General features: G+C 48.7%; 1 protein-coding gene across 4 annotated transcripts in view; it reads left to right on the plus strand.

The window, feature by feature from the left end:
- The window catches only part of SLC25A21 (solute carrier family 25 member 21), a 420,995-nt gene that overhangs the window by 356,286 nt on the left and 47,957 nt on the right, over positions 1-16,752 (plus strand). The window lies entirely within an intron of this gene.

Here is a 16,752-nt window from a genome sequence, read left to right on the forward strand (position 1 = left end):
TTAAAATAAAAAATAAAGATTAGAATAGAATCATAGAATCATAGAATGGTAGAGTTGGAAGGGACCTCCTGGGTCATCTGGTCCAACCCCCTGCTCAAAGCAGGATTCACTAGATCATCTCAGACAGATGTCTGTCCAGCCTCTGTTTGAAGACGTCCATTGAAGGGGAACTCACCACCTCTCGTAGCAGCCTGTTCCACTCATTAATCACCCTAACTGTCAAAAAGTTTTTTCTAATATCTAATCTGTGTCTCCTCCCATTTAGTTTCATCCCATTGCTTCTAGTCTTTCCTTGTGCAAATGAGAATAAAGATGATCCTTCTACAATGTGACAGCCCTTGACATATTTGTAGACAGCTATTAAGTCTCCTCTCAGTCTTCTTTTTTGCAAGCTAAACATTCCCAAATCCTGCAACCGTTCCTCATAGGACATGGTTTGCAGACCAGTCACCATTCTGGTCGCTCTTCTGTGAACTTGCTCCAGTTTGTCTATGTCTTTTTTAAAATGTGGTGCCCAAAACTGTACACAGTATTCCAGATGAGGTCTGACCAAAGAGGAGTAAAGACCGATAATGACTTCACGTGATCTAGACTGTATGCTTCTGTTAATACATCCCAGAATTGTATTTGCCTTTTTTGCTGCTGCATCACACTGTTGACTCATGTTCAGTCTATGATCTATTAGTATACCTAAGTCTTTTTCACATGTACTGTTGCTTAGCTCTATTCCTCCCATTCTGTATATGCTTTTTTCATTTTTATTGCCCAGATGTAGTACTTTGCATTTTTCCCTGTTAAAAACCATTCTGTTGGTTGCTGCCCACTGCTCCAGTTTATTTAGGTCTTTTTGAATCCTCTCTCTCTCTTCTCTAGTATTAGCTATCCCTCCTAGCTTTGTGTCATCAGCAAATTTAATCAGTTTACCCTCAATTCCTTCATCTAAATCATTGATAAAGATGTTGAACAATACAGGTCCCAGGACGGAGCCCTGTGGTACCCCACTTGAGACATTCATCCAGCTGGATGTGAAGCCATTTACAACCACCCTTTGAGTCCGATCACTAAGCCAGTTATGAATCCACCTAACAGTTGCCTGGTCCATTGCATGCTTGGTCATTTTTTCAATAAGGATGGTGTGAGATACTTTGTCAAATGCTTTGCTGAAGTCAAGATATACTATATCTACAGCATTTCCCTGATCCACCCAGTCAGTGATTCTGTCATAGAAGGAAATTAAGTTAGTCTGACATGACTTGTTAGTTACAAACCCATGCTGACTCTGGTTAATCACTTCATTCTTATCCATGTACTTACATACATGTTGTTTAATAATTTGTTCAAAGATCTTTCCTGGTATAGAAGTCAGACTCACCGGCCTATAGTTCCCAGGGTCCACCTTCTTCCCCTTTTTGAAGATAGGAACAACATTTGCTCTTCTCCAGTCTTCTGGGACTTCTCCTGTTCTCCAAGAATTTTCAAAGATTATGGAGAGTGGTTCTAAAATTTCTTCTACGATCTCCTTCAGTACTCTGGGGTGTAATTCATCTGGACCTGGAGACTTGAACTCATTTATGTTAGCTAAGTATTCCCTCACAATCTTTCTGTTTACAGATAACTTGGATTCCTCTATTCCTTTAAAAGGACAGTGAAGATCAGTTGATGTTACATTTTCTTTCTGAGAGAAAACAGATGCAAAATAGGAATTAAAAAGTTCGGCCTTCTCAGCATCCTCTCTTACCATTTCTCCATTTTCATCCTGTAAAAATCCTATAGCATCTTTGACTTTTCTTTTACTTTTGACATACCCCCAAAATCCTTTTTTATTGCTTTTGACATCTCTTGCAAGCCTTAATTCATTGTCAGCTTTAGCTAACCTGATACGTGCCCTGCAGGATCTGCAGACTGCATTATAATCTTCTTTAGATATGCCTCCCTCTTTCCATTTAATAAACATTTCTTTCTTTCTTTTTAGCATGTGTTTAAGTTCTGTGTTCATCCATCCTGGTTTCCTTAAATGCTTCCCATTCTTCCTACTTTTCGGGATTGTTAACGATTGTGCTTTGAGAATCTCATTTTTAAAAATTTCCCATCCTTCCTGGACATTTTTGTCCTTAAGGACATCCAGCCATTGGATCCCTCCTATTCTCTTTCTGAGTCTCTTAAAATCTGCCTTTCTAAAATCTAACCTTGAAGTTTGAGTCTTCACATGTCTTCCTCCTCTAGTTATCCAAAATTCTATAATAGCATGATCGCTGCCTCCTAGGGTCCCAGCCACCTTTACCTCCTCAACCATTTCCTCCCTGTTTATAAGGATTAGATCCAAAGTAGCAGATCCCCTTGTTTTCTCCCCTACCTTTTGGAAGATAAAGTTGTCAGCAAGAGAGGATAAGAATTTGCTTGACCTGTTAGTTTTACTTGAGAGAGATTCCCAACAAATGTCTGGATAGTTGAAATCTCCCATGACCACTACGTCATATTTTTTGGAGAACTTGGTCATTTGATACATAAAGAGTTCATCCATATCTTCAGCTTGCCCAGGTGGCCTGTAGTAAATGCCTACAATGGTGTCCTTTCCGTTGTTCTCTCCTTGTATTCTTACCCAAACAGTTTCCACAGAACTCCCAGTCTCTGAAGCTTCAATCTCTGTGCAGATATACGCTTTTCTAACATACAATGCAACACCTCCTCCTCGTTTATCAAGTCTGTTTCTTGCAAATAAGTTGTATCCTTTTAGCCTTTTATTCCAATCATGTGTATCGTCCCACCAAGTTTCAGTGATTCCAATGACATCATATTCCTTTTCCTGCATTAGTAGTTCCAATTCTCCTTGTTTGTTGCCCATGCTTTGTGCATTTGTATAAAAACATTTTAGTTTGTGATTGGTTTCTCTTCCTCCCATATTTTTATTATTTAAATTGTTTTGTCTTTGTTCTTCCTTTCCACTTCCAGTAGCAGAGATCTCAATAGTATTTGTCAGCTGTTTGGCTTTTTCTGGCCTTTTGCTTCCCTTCCCACATTGTTCTAGTTTAAAGCCCTTCTGATGAGTGTAGCAAGGCGACTTCCAAATACATGTTTTCCAGTCTTCGTAAGGTGCACCCCATCTCTAGCAAGTAGTCCATCGTATAGGTAATTCATTCCGTGATCCAGAAATCCAAATCCTTGTTGACGGCACCATCGACGTAGCCAGTTGTTCACCTGTAGAATCTTATTCCACCTCATTGTTCCATGGCCATCCACTGGGAGGATGGATGAGAAGACCACCTGCGCTCCTAATTCTTTCACTTTCTTGCCTAAGTCTTCAAAGTCACTGCAGATGGTTTCCAGGTCCTTTCTTGCGGTGTCATTTGTCCCCACATGTATTAGCAGGAATGGGTAGTGATCTGTAGGTCTGAAGAGTCTTGATATCCTGTCAGACACATCTTTAATTTTTGCTCCTGGAAGACAGCACATTTCTCTTGAGGTTATGTCTGGTCTGCAGATAGCGGCCTCTGTTCCTCTTAACAGGGAATCCCCCATGACCACCACGCTCCGTTTTTTCTTCACAACATTCTTCTTTCTCCATCCAGGAGGATTCTGAGGGCTTACAAGGTTATTCATTGCTGGCAAAGTCTTATTTTGCTGTATTTCTTCATGGTTCTCCTGCGAGAGAGCCTGGTACTGGTTCCTGAGCAGTATGGGTGCTGACTGCCTCTCGATCCTCCTGCTTCTGTGGGTCACATGCTTCCATTCCTCTGTTTCGTCAGGTGCAGTTCGAATTTCTTCTCTTTCTGAATCATGAAGAGATAATTCTGCTCTGTCTAAGAACTCTTCACCTTCCTTAATGATTTTCAAGGTAGTTAACCTCTCTTCTAGATTTCGCAACTTTTCCTCCAACAGGGACACAAGCTTGCATTTCTGGCATGTGAAGTTTGGCTTTTCCACTGGCAAGTCTGTGAACATGTAGCAGGATATGCAGCTCACCAAATGGCTCCTGGACTCTTCCATGTTCTTATTGTTAATGTTCTGAAAACAGTGAAAAAAGCTTAAAAAAAAAGCTTCAAAATGCGCGCGGTTTACCAATGTCCTCTTTTCAGCTCCAACAGCCAAAATCCAGTGTTCTTTGAGCTCGCGGAGACTCTTCACTTACCCCAAAATGCAGTGGGAATATGCAAATTATCTCCTCAGGACTCCTCCCCTGGTTTACCGATGTCCTCTTTTCAGCTCCAACCGCCAAAATCCAGTGTTCTTTGAGCTCGCGGAGACTCTTCACTTACCCCAAAATGCAGTGGGAATATGCAAATTATCTCCTCAGGACTCCTCCCCTGGTTTACCGATGTCCTCTTTTCAGCTCCAACAGCCAAAATCCAGTGTTCTTTGAGCTCGTGGAGACTCTTCACTTACCCCAAAATGCAGTGGGAATATGCAAATTATCTCCTCAGGACTCCTCCCCTGGTTTTGGATTATACTTACCTTCTGATGGCCTCCGGTCTCCTCAGCGATGCGTCCGGTCTGTTGTATGGGTTGCGGTGGTGTGAGGAGCTGCCATAACGTCATTTAGTCATGTGACAGGTCACGCGACCGCTGACCCATCACATGACTCAATGACGTCATCGCAGGTCCTTTCACACCACCGCGACCCATACAACAGACCAGACGGAGCGGAGAAAATACTGGGGGCCATCGAAAGGTAAGTATAATCTTTATTTTTTACCATTTTTATTCTTTTTTTTTTTTTTAACTATTACTTGGTCACACTATATAAATCCATGCGTTTGCATGGATTTATATAGTGTGACCAAGTTGTCAAGCACTTTTCCAAGTGATGCTAAAATCGCTTGGAAAGCGCTTGACAACCCGCTTGTGAAATCGCATGTGAAAAACGCGGGACATACGCTTCTACCTGGCAGGAAAAACGCATGTACAATCCGCATGCATTTTTCCTGTCAGGGAGAAGCGGGAAAAATATGCAGCATTTCTGCATCGTGGGTACTTAGCCTCAGTGTCTTAACACTGGACTACCCTTTGCCCTACTTTAGTTTAGTTCTGTGCTCTTGATGGCTGCATTTGTTAAAATGAAAATTGACACTTAGGCTGTATTCACATTTACGTTGGAGGCTCCATCAAGAGCTTTAAAAAATTTGGACTTTTAAAAAAAAAAATATTATATACCTATACTAACCTTGATTTTACTATTAAAAGAGGACCTACTACTTCCTGGAAAACGTAATAAAGTAAAAGGAGATCAAAATATAAATCCTTTTTTAAAAAGTTTTAAAAAAATTCTGTCTAATTTAGTAATAATAGCTTTGGCCCTTTAAAAAAAAAAAAAAAGACTGTGAAGTTTGCTCAACTTGAGGCTTTTTGCTGTTTCACTATTTTGACAGCTATGTGAGACTTCCTGCTTCTGAGCTGGGAGGTACCACTGTGTAGAGGGAGAATGGGAATGTGCAGCGTGTAAACACAGGGGAGACCTTGGCTGCTGTACTCCTTGATGCTGGATGTACTATAGTTTTATAGAAAAATATGTAAATTGGGTTTCTGTGGGATTATTGAGCAGCAAGAGGTTACTAGAAACAGCAATGGAGGTAAATCCTTTCAGTCTTTTCCTCAGTTTGATGTGGATAGTATGTAGTGAGAGACTCAGATTAATCCTTTATAAGTAGCTCTGCCCTCCACTTTCATACTAACCTTTAGAAGCAGTGATGTCCTCTTCATGCAGATTAATCCATTAGTAGAAACAGTTTTTCTGTTTAGTTGCTCTTTGGGGTGCATTGACCATTTTTGTGATTCTAGGTAAATTGATTCTCTCATTTTAGTCTATGGTCCAGTTAGTCGACAAAGCAGCAAAACAGGTTAATTCCACTTTTGTATTCAGATGCTGTATATTATCAGTTTTTTACGCATTTCCCAGAAAGAGAATGTTGCCACATTTTGCACTTACTCTGATAAAGTGAAAGTAGAAACTGGATCACTGTGATACTGAGGGAAATCATTTGATTTACTTATGATGTAAAAAAGTCTTATTTTATCTACTGTCACTTTTTATGTTTTTTTCATACTCTATAGGTCCTCTTTAAAAGGACTAGAGATATAAGTATATTACATTTGGAAATATTGTTAGCAAACATTCTTAATCTACCTATTGTGCTTCCTTATGATAAGAGACCTAGTGTGATGTCAGACCTTCCAATCAAACTCTTTTAAACTGGATAATTAACCTGGAGACAGTTCACTCACATCTATATATTCCTTCTTGAGCACAAATAGAGTAAATATATTGGTCTGAGACCCTCCTCAGTCTCTGACCAAATCATTGTCATATCTAGGTCAGGTCCTTAACCTACATTTTCCAAAATAAAGCAAACTGTACTTTAACAGCAATGATACAATAGCCCCTGTATCTGGTCATCCAGGTAGCAAGCTCTTTGTAAATTACTTGCGGACAGTCCAACTCCTAAGACTTAAGAGTTCTCCAATGAAAACTGAATACATGTTAACTTATTGATCTGTGGGGGTCTGACCGCTTGGACCCGCACCAATCGTCAGCATGGGGCACTTTTATCCCCTCTGGAATGGAGCTGCAATGCACATGTTCAACTGCTGCTCCATTCATTCACTCAAAGGAAGAAAATTATACTGTAAGTAGCTTGCGAGGGGTCAAAAAGGGGAAAATACCTTACTGTTATTTACGCAGTTTGGTAATTTTTTATTCTATCTCTGGATGAAATAAGAAAATTACAGTATTACAGTATTTCTTTGCTTGGGTCCGAGCTGAAACCAATGAGTTGTTCATGCACCTTAAATCTATTGCAATCTACGGCCTTTAATAACTCACAAATAGTACAAATGACCCCCTTCATCATACTCCAAATTAATGCATACTTCATCCTAGACCCCCAAAATAAGTAAAAAACTGCTACCACAGTCACATCCCTGAAGGCCATCCAGAAACTACTGTATTGATCAAACTCAGTCAGCAGCAGAATATATATTTACAGGTTGTGATTTACAGATATCTTCTCTATTTATAGTTTGTAGCATCGGCGTCCCTGCCCTCTGCTAGGCAGGGACGCTGTTCCCCTCACCTCTCTGCTCCGAGCCCGGCGTCCTCCTCCCGCTCTGCTGGCAGCGCGCGCTCCTTCCCGGCCACTGTGCTTAGGGCGCGCGCGCGCGCGCGCTCCCTCCCTCTTAAAGGGGCCACGCGCGCCGTCCTAAGGAGTCCCCGGCCAATGGCCGGAGGACTTCACCATATATAAGGCACCTCCTCCAAAATGGAGGTGCCCGAGCAATGTTGTTGCACTGTTCACTACTCTGCTTCAGCCCTCAGGTCCCGTTGCCAGTTACCTGCCAGATACCTGCCAGATTCCTGCCAGCTTGCTGTCTTATTCCTGCCTGATATTCTGCTACCTGTCTGCTAGCCTGAGGTCCGACGGTCTGCCTTACAACTCCTGTCAGTCTGTCTAAGGACCAGCTTGCCCGCTCACCTGGGAGCGCACATCAACTACCTGCCTGCTTGCCTGAGGTCCGACGGTCTGCCTTCCAACTCTTGTCAGTCAGTCTATGGACCAGCTTGCCCGCTCACCTGGGAGCGCACATCTGCTACCTGCCTGCTAGCCTACCTGGAGGCTCCGCCGTCACGTGCTGTGACCACCTGCCTGTCCAGTGACTCCTGCCCGCTCACCTGGGAGCGCTCATCTGCTGCCTGTCTGTTAGCCTACCTGGAGGCTCTGCCGTCACGTGCTGTGACCACCCGCCTGTCCAGAGACTTCTGCCCGCTCACCTGGGAGCGCTCATCTACCATCAGCCGCCACAGGTCGTACCAACCCTTTACCCAGAGACTGCCCCGGTCACTTGCCGTGACCATCTGCCCGTTCACCCAGAGACTGCCCCGGTCACTTGCCGTGACCATCTGCCCGTTCACCCAGAGACTGCCCCGGTCACTTGCCGTGACCATCTGCCCGTTCTTCCAGAGACTGCCCCGGTCACTTGCCGTGACCTCCTGCCCGTTCTTCCAGAGACTGTCCCGGTCACCTGCTGTGACTGCCCGCCTGGTCGCCACCCGCTCCCTTACAAGGACCGCCCCCTTGTATAGTAGCTCAGAGGTTCCGCCTCCCAGACCCGTTACAGTTTGCTCGGGCCATGGAACCCGGTGGCACCCAAGCTCCCTCGCTCTCGGACCTGTGTCATGAACTGTCCCATCAGAGGTCCCAACAGGAGTCCATCCTGGGTCACCTGCGGAATGTCAATTCTCGCCTGGACACTCTGACTGCTCCACCAGCAACCACCGCCAGTGCCATGACTCGCAACCCGGCAGCTCCGCTGCCCACCAATACCATGGTATCCTACCCCGGACCCCGGCTTTCTGCACCTCCTCGCTTTGGAGGCGACTCCGCTCAGGCTCGGGGCTTCATAAATCAGTGCACCCTGCACTTTGAACTCCTGTCCCACCAGTTTAACTCCGACCGGGCCAAAATTGCCTTCATCATGTCCCATCTCACCGGGGAGGCCCTGGCCTGGCTAAATCCTCTATGGGAGAGAGGAGACCCCCTGGTGTCCGACTTGCCTGCCTTTCTCACGGCTTTCCGGAAAGTCTTCGACGAACCCGGACGGAAGACCTCATCCGCATCATCTCTGCTACGCCTCCACCAGGGAAATCTCACCGTGGGCCAATATGCCATACGGTTCCGTACCCTTGCCTCGGAGCTGGCTTGGGATAACGACGCTCTGGTGTCTGTCTTCTGGGAGGGTCTGTCCGGCCGTATTAAAGATGAACTTGCCGGTCGAGACATTCCTACCACTCTCGATGACCTAATAACTCTTGCCACCCGGATTGACCTACGGTTCCAGGAGCGTGCCAAAGAGGTCACCCGTGAGAGGAGGTTTCCACGTCTAGCTCCTACTTTTCAGAAACCCGTCACTCCCTCCGTTTCTCCCCAGGTACACTCTCCTGAGCCTATGCAGGTCGACCAGACCAAGATGGTCAAAACCCGTCAGGACTTACGCCGTGCCGAAGGGAGCTGCTTCTACTGTGGCAGTAAGGAGCACCGGATCCGTACCTGCCCGGAGAGGTCGGGAAACGCCTGTGTCTAGGTTCGCTCAGAGAGGTCGACCTAGACAAGAATAAATCCTCTCCATCTCTGCTACTGTCAGTCTCTATTATCTGCGGGGAGAATCGTTATTTCGAACTAGCCCAACTTGACTCTGGAGCGGCCGGGAATCTTATTTCACAGTCCCTGGTAGAAAAATACCGCATTCCCACCAAACCTCTGGCTGTACCATTATCTGTCGCTGCTGTGGATGGGGGCCTCTTACCACGTCCCATCCAACTCATCACCGAATCCATAACTCTGCAGGTGGGAATGCTGCATTCTGAGAGCATCTCTTTTCATGTTCTGCCTGGACTCTCTCACGCCCTCTTTCTAGGTCTACCTTGGCTCCAGAGACATGCACCCGTGCTTGACTGGCAGACCGGAGAAGTCCTTCACTGGGGACAGGACTGTCATAAGACTTGTTTGGTTCCTGTTCATCCCGTCCGTCCTTCTCCTACCCCAACTAATCTACCTGGACTTCCGATTCCCTATTGGTCATTTGCTGATGTCTTTAACAAAAAGGAGGCAGAGACATTACCCCCTCATAGACCATACGACTGTCCTATCGACCTGTTACCTGGTACTACTCCTCCCCGTGGGCGTATTTACCCATTGTCCGCTGCTGAGACCCGGTCGATGTCCGAATATATTGAGGAGAATTTGGCCAGGGGATTCATCCGGAAATCTACCTCCCCGGCGGGAGCAGGCTTCTTTTTCGTAAAAAAGGACGGCTCTCTCCGTCCCTGTATAGACTATAGAGGCCTTAACCAGATCACGGTGAAGAATAAGTACCCCCTTCCGCTCATTCCAGAATTATTTGATTGCCTGAGGGGGGCTAGAGTCTTCACCAAACTGGACCTCCGTGGGGCGTACAACCTGGTCCGTATCCGTCAAGGGGATGAATGGAAGACTGCATTCAACACCCGGGATGGCCACTATGAATATCTGGTAATGCCCTTTGGTCTCTGTAACGCTCCTGCCGTCTTTCAAGAGTTGGTCAATGACATCTTCCGGGACCTTCTCTACTCCTGCGTTGTGGTGTACCTGGACGACATCTTGGTCTTCTCTCCGGATCTCCAGACTCACCGGAGGGACGTTCGTCAGGTCCTGCTCAGGCTCAGGCAGAACCACCTCTTCGCTAAATATGAGAAGTGCCTCTTTGAGCAGACCTCGCTTCCGTTTTTGGGCTACATTATTTCTCAGACCGGTCTACGAATGGATCCAGAGAAACTGTCTGCCATCGAGAAATGGCCCCGACCGGAGGGGTTGAAGGCCATTCAGCGGTTCCTGGGCTTCGCCAACTACTACCGCCTCTTCATACCACACTTCTCTTCCCGGACTGCCCCAATTTCCGCGCTCACCCGTAAGGGTACTAATCCCAAGGAGTGGCCGTCCGAAGCAGAGGAGGCCTTTCTTTCCTTAAAACAGGCCTTCTCTTCCGCCCCGGTGCTGCATCGTCCGGACGGCAACAAGCAGTTCTTTCTGGAGGTTGACGCCTCCTCCTCTGGAGCCGGAGCTGTACTTACTCAAAAATCTTCTTCCGGGAGGATGGTAACTTGCGGCTTCTTCTCCAAACTCTTCTCCTCTTCTGAGCGCAATTATTCCATAGGAGACCGAGAGTTATTGGCCATCAAGCTGGCATTGGAGGAGTGGCGTTACCTACTCGAGGGGGCTCTTCATCCGGTAATAATTTACACTGACCACAAGAACTTGGCTTATCTCCAGCATGCCCAGAGACTTAATCCGCGCCAAGCCCGGTGGTCCTTGTTTTTTGCTCGCTTTGATTTTGTTCTACATTTTCACCCGGCTGACAAGAACATCAAAGCGGACACCTTGTCCCGATCCTTTCTGGTATCTGACCTCGAGGAAGAACCTAAACATATCATCGATCCCGCCAGAGTAATGCAGGTGGCTCCCGTGAGTCTAAATCGTCTCCCTCCCGGTAAGACGTTCGTATCGGTACCTGATCGGGAGAAGATCCTACACTGGGGTCATTCGTCTAAACTAGCTGGCCACGCCGGTCAGAAAAAGACCCTCCAGCTTATTACCCGGCACTACTGGTGGCCTAACCTGCACAAGGATGTAATAGACTTTGTTTCTGCCTGTGTGTCCTGCGCCCGCAACAAAGTTCCGAGACACCTGCCAGCCGGTCGCCTCCTTCCTCTGCCAGTACCTGCTGCCCCCTGGCAGCATATAGCGATGGACTTCATAACTGATCTTCCCGTCTCTGCCGGTTGTACGGTCATTTGGGTGGTCGCTGACCGCTTTTCCAAGATGGCTCACTTCATTCCCCTGCTAGGCCTCCCGTCTGCACCCGAGCTGGCTAAAGACTTTATCCGCCACATCTTCCGTCTTCATGGCCTGCCCCGTCACATCGTGTCGGATCGTGGGGTACAGTTCACTTCTCGTTTCTGGAGAACCACTTGTAAATTGCTAGACGTCACCCTGGACTTCTCCTCCGCCTACCACCCACAGTCTAATGGTCAAGTGGAGCGGATCAATCAGATCCTGACCAGTTACCTCCGGCACTTCGTTAATGCCCACCATTCTGACTGGGTGGATCTCCTGCCATGGGCCGAATTCTCGTACAACAATCACGAGAGCGAATCTTCCTCCAAATCCCCGTTTTTTGTAGTCTTCGGTCAGCATCCTCGGATCCCTTTTCCCGTCTCCACCTCGGTGGACAATCCGGCTGCGGAATCTCTTGTTAACAAATTTTCCTCCATATGGGAGAGTACCCGGTCCGCACTCCTTCTGTCATCCGAGCGTATGAAAAGACATGCTGACAAAAAACGTCTGGATCCTCCTCAATTCCGTCCAGGGGATAAGGTCTGGCTCTCGTCCAAGTATGTCCGGCTCAAGATTCCTTCCGATAAGTTAGGGCCTCGGTTCATCGGTCCTCTGGAGGTCATCAGTCAGATCAACCCGGTGGCCTATAAATTGAAACTCCCGGCCAACTTGCGGATCCCTAACTCCTTCCATGTATCTCTCCTCAAACCTGTGGTACTTAACCCTTTTTCCAAGTCTACAGGCACGCCTCCTGCTCCGGTTTCCACTGAAAACGAATTTGAGGTAGAAAACATTCTGGCCACCAAAAGGGTAAGAGGGAAGACCTTTTTTCTAGTAGATTGGAAGGGGTTTGGTCCTGAAGAGAGAACGTGGGAGCCCCGGGAGAACATCCATGCCCCTCTCATCCTTGCTAAATTTCTGTCTGGCCTAAAAAAGGGGGGGCCTAAAGGGGGGGTACTGTAGCGTCGGCGTCCTTGCCCTCTGCTAGGCAGGGACGCTGTTCCCCTCACCTCTCTGCTCCGAGCCCGGCGTCCTCCTCCCGCTCTGCTGGCAGCGCGCGCTCCTTCCCGGCCACTGTGCTTAGGGCGCGCGCGCGCGCGCTCCCTCCCTCTTAAAGGGGCCGCGCGCGCCGTCCTAAGGAGTCCCCGGCCAATGGTCGGAGGACTTCACCATATTTAAGGCACCTCCTCCAAAATGGAGGTGCCCGAGCAATGTTGTTGCACTGTTCACTACTCTGCTTCAGCCCTCAGGTCCCGTTGCCAGTTACCTGCCAGATTCCTGCCAGCTTGCTGTCTTATTCCTGCCTGATATTCTGCTACCTGTCTGCTAGCCTGAGGTCCGACGGTCTGCCTTACAACTCCTGTCAGTCTGTCTAAGGACCAGCTTGCCCGCTCACCTGGGAGCGCACATCAACTACCTGCCTGCTTGCCTGAGGTCCGATGGTCTGCCTTCCAACTCTTGTCAGTCAGTCTATGGACCAGCTTGCCCGCTCACCTGGGAGCGCACATCTGCTACCTGCCTGCTAGCCTACCTGGAGGCTCCGCCGTCACGTGCTGTGACCGCCTGCCTGTCCAGTGACTCCTGCCCGCTCACCTGGGAGCGCTCATCTGCTGCCTGTCTGCTAGCCTACCTGGAGGCTCTGCCGTCACGTGCTGTGACCACCCACCTGTCCAGAGACTTCTGCCCGCTCACCTGGGAGCGCTCATCTACCATCAGCCGCCACAGGTCGTACCAACCCTTTACCCAGAGACTGCCCCGGTCACTTGCCGTGACCATCTGCCCGTTCACCCAGAGACTGCCCCGGTCACTTGCCGTGACCATCTGCCCGTTCACCCAGAGACTGCCCCGGTCACTTGCCGTGACCATCTGCCCGTTCACCCAGAGACTGCCCCGGTCACTTGCCGTGACCATCTGCCCGTTCTTCCAGAGACTGCCCCGGTCACTTGCCGTGACCTCCTGCCCGTTCTTCCAGAGACTGTCCCGGTCACCTTCTGTGACTGCCCGCCTGGTCGCCACCCGCTCCCTTACAAGGACCGCCCCCTTGTATAGTAGCTCAGAGGTTCCGCCTCCCAGACCCGTTACATAGTTGTTCTTTCATTTGTTCTCTGTCTGGACTAGACCTTCATGGCTACTTCTTCTAGCCATGACTTGTTTCTGCAGAGTTTGCTACACGGATTTCTTCTGCTGCCCCAGGTTTGCAGAAGGTCACCATGCTGTGCTACTGAATACAAATGTACTTTCATCTTTCATGGACCCAATAATATATTTTTAGCCATTGTGCACTCTCCCGATATTAAAAGCAAAAGCATAAATGAAACAAGATGTTATTCATTTGTCACAGACACAATCGCATACAGCGACACTACAGGAAGCCAGGCGCTGCTCTTTGCTTTGACGAACTAGCCTAAGGGAGCCAATACTGATTGTAATGGACTCACCCCCCTCACCCGTGAGACTTGGGTCCCTGTCAGTAGCCCAGATAGCCCTCATTATATTCCGCCACTGAATAAGTTGATGGCTCTTTCTCTGTTAATTTATGTCCCTCATTTTCCTTCCCAACCTTTGTATTCCTAAAAATTTGTCTCAATCCTATAACGTCTGGCAGTGGGATTTTATATTCACATAGATCCATCTGCTGATAGTTTTCTATCATGTTATGTAGGGAAACAGGCAAAAAAGAAGCTTTGACTTTTCTTTGTTGAAGGTAATCTGTCAGCAGAATTTCACCCCCAAACTATTTATATTTGCATGTAGCTATTTCAAAGACAAATCCATCATTTCTTTTACGTGGTTGTGATATTCTGTTGAATGGATAAGCAAATGAAGCTGAAGGGCTATGGTAGATCTGAAGCCTTGGTCACTCCAGCTCTTTTCCCTGCCCAGCACCACCTCATCCTGCTCACTGACAACCTCTATGTAACATCCCTGGTGGCGTGCTGGCATGGCTTACCATCTCCCACCATGCAAGACCGCCAACTTACCTATCAGTCCAGGCTGCACACTTTGCTCCAGTACTTGCTGTGTGCATGTCTCTTGTCTGATTGCTTAGTGCGGCGGCGTGGTTACATGTCTGATTCTTAACGTTACAGTGTACGCACTCCTAATGCGTCCCCAGCCTATTGCTGTGAGTCACTGGATACTTAAACCCCCTCCATCCAGTAGGAGGTGCCTGAGCAACACTTTCTTTCAGTGTGTTCTGTGCAACTGAGTTGCCAGGTCCAGTCCTGCATCTTGTCTGTTTACGCCACCCTGGGGGCTGTATACCCAGGCCCGTTACCTGTGTCTGTGACTTCTAGTCTGTTTCCGCCACCCTGGGGGCTGAGTTCCCAGGCTCGTTCCTGTATCTTGTTCCTGGTTCAGTTCCTGTCTGAACTGTGTCCTAGCCCGTTACCTGTTTGTCTCTGCTTGTCCTCCGCACCTGCGGTTTTGCTCTGCTCTGCTTGTCCTCCGCACCTGCGGTTTTTGCTCTGCTCTGCTTGTCCTCCGCACCTGCGGTTTCGCTCTGCTCTGCTTGTCCTCCGCACCTGCGGTTTCGCTCTGCTCTGCTTGTCCTCCGCACCTGCGGTTTCGCTCTGCTCTGCTTGTCCTCCGCTCCTGCGGTTTCGCTCTGCTCTGCTTGTCCTCCGCTCCTGCTGTTTCGCTCTGCTCTGCTTGTCCTCCGCTCCTGCGGTTTCGCTCTGCTCTGCTTGTACTCCACTCCTGCGTTTTCGCTCTGCTCTGCTTGTCCTCCGCACCTGCGGTTTGTTCCTGTATCCCAGTCTGTACTGGTCCCTATCCAGCCTGCTTTCCTACCTGCCAGTACCCGCCTGTCTGCATACCTGCCAGTACCCGCCTATCTGCATACCAGCCGTGCCAGCCAGTACCCGCCTGTCTGCATACCAGCCATGCCAGCCATTACCCACTTGTCTGCATACCAGCCGTGCCTGCCAGTACCCACCTGTCTGCATACCAGCCGTGCCTGCCCGTTCCTGCATTCCCCGGTGTGGGTCAACAGCTGTGACCGGGGTCTGAACTGGAGTAGCACCTGGGCCACCTCCCACGTCCCTCTTCAGACCACGGAGTCGATTAAGCCGCCGTGTGTTCGTGGTCGGATCTGGCGAGGCCCCTAGTCACACCCCTCCAGGCACTCCTCGGTTTGTGTTCCAGTGGGACCACTAACCACGCTCACACCAGTCAGTCTGGGCGTGAGCGTAACAATTTGCTCAGACCATGGTCCCCGTTGAGTCCCACGACCCTTTGCTCTCGGAGACATTTGAATCCTTGTCCGGAGAATACATGCACCAAGAAAATTTTTTTTCCCAAGCTGAGGTCCAGGCGACTTACGCACCAGCACAAATGGAGCTATCGGCACTCGTTCCTGCGGATCCACCACGGTACTATAGGGATCCAAAACAAAGCGGTGCGTTTGTGGAGCAATGCATGCTGCATTTCAAATTCTATGCTCACTATTTTCCCACCGATCTGGTTAAAGTAGCATTTCTGATGTCCTACCTAGCGGATGATGCCTTGAATTGGATCACCCCCCTATGGGAAGCAAGGGATCCTATCGTCTCTGACCTGCAGGTCTTCCTGGTGGCCTTTCTAATGGTCTTCGATGACCCTAACCCTGAAGCTTCTGCTAAAGCTTCCCTTCCCAATATCCTGGAGCAGTCCAGATAGGTGGTGCGTGTAGGTAGCCCACCAGTTCCCCAGCCTGAAGAGGCTGCTGCCCACGCAGAATCCACACAGGATGACAATGCTCCGCAGAATACTTCCCTTCCCAACCTCAAGAGGCAGTCCAGACGTGCAAGGCGTAGAGGTAAACCATCACGTCAGGTTCTGTCCTCCCAAAGACCTCCTGTTCCCCAGCCTGTAGAGGCAGCTACCCGCACAGAATCCATGAAGGTTGACCATGTTCGTCAAGTAAAGCAGAGGCCGGAACGAAGTCATAAAATCGTATTGTGGACCCACTGCGGTTGTTTGGAACACCCTGATGATCTTTGTCCAGCGAAGGTTGGAGAGTCCCAAGACATTAGGCCTGTTGGAGAGGCTGCCCTTGGCGTTAGTGTTTCCTCTCCACAGATGACCGTGACTGTCTCCGTGGCAAGTGAAGGCCTCGGATTAACCAGAAGTTTCGGGCTGAAAGCCGTGAAGAGTCTGTGTCTGATCCCCGTCCGACTTCTCCAGAATCCAGTTTGGGCATTGTCAGCGGAAGCACGAGCCCTATTCTGAAACAGTCAAAATATGTCTGTACAAATTAAGCTCCAGATTGGAGCGTTACACATGAAGAAGTTCACATTCCTGGTGCTGTCTGCTTTACCCACAGGTTATCCAGAGCCGAGAGATCTAGTACCCGCTCAGGTCTGGAGATCCTGCATGGTGTTTCCTGGGGGACTGCTGAGGTACAAGGGGTGTC

Source organism: Phyllobates terribilis, unplaced genomic scaffold (assembly GCF_046119375.1).
Source record: "Phyllobates terribilis strain yellow unplaced genomic scaffold, ASM4611937v1 Scaffold_7__3_contigs__length_470593459, whole genome shotgun sequence".
Lineage (NCBI taxonomy): Eukaryota > Metazoa > Chordata > Amphibia > Anura > Dendrobatidae > Phyllobates > Phyllobates terribilis.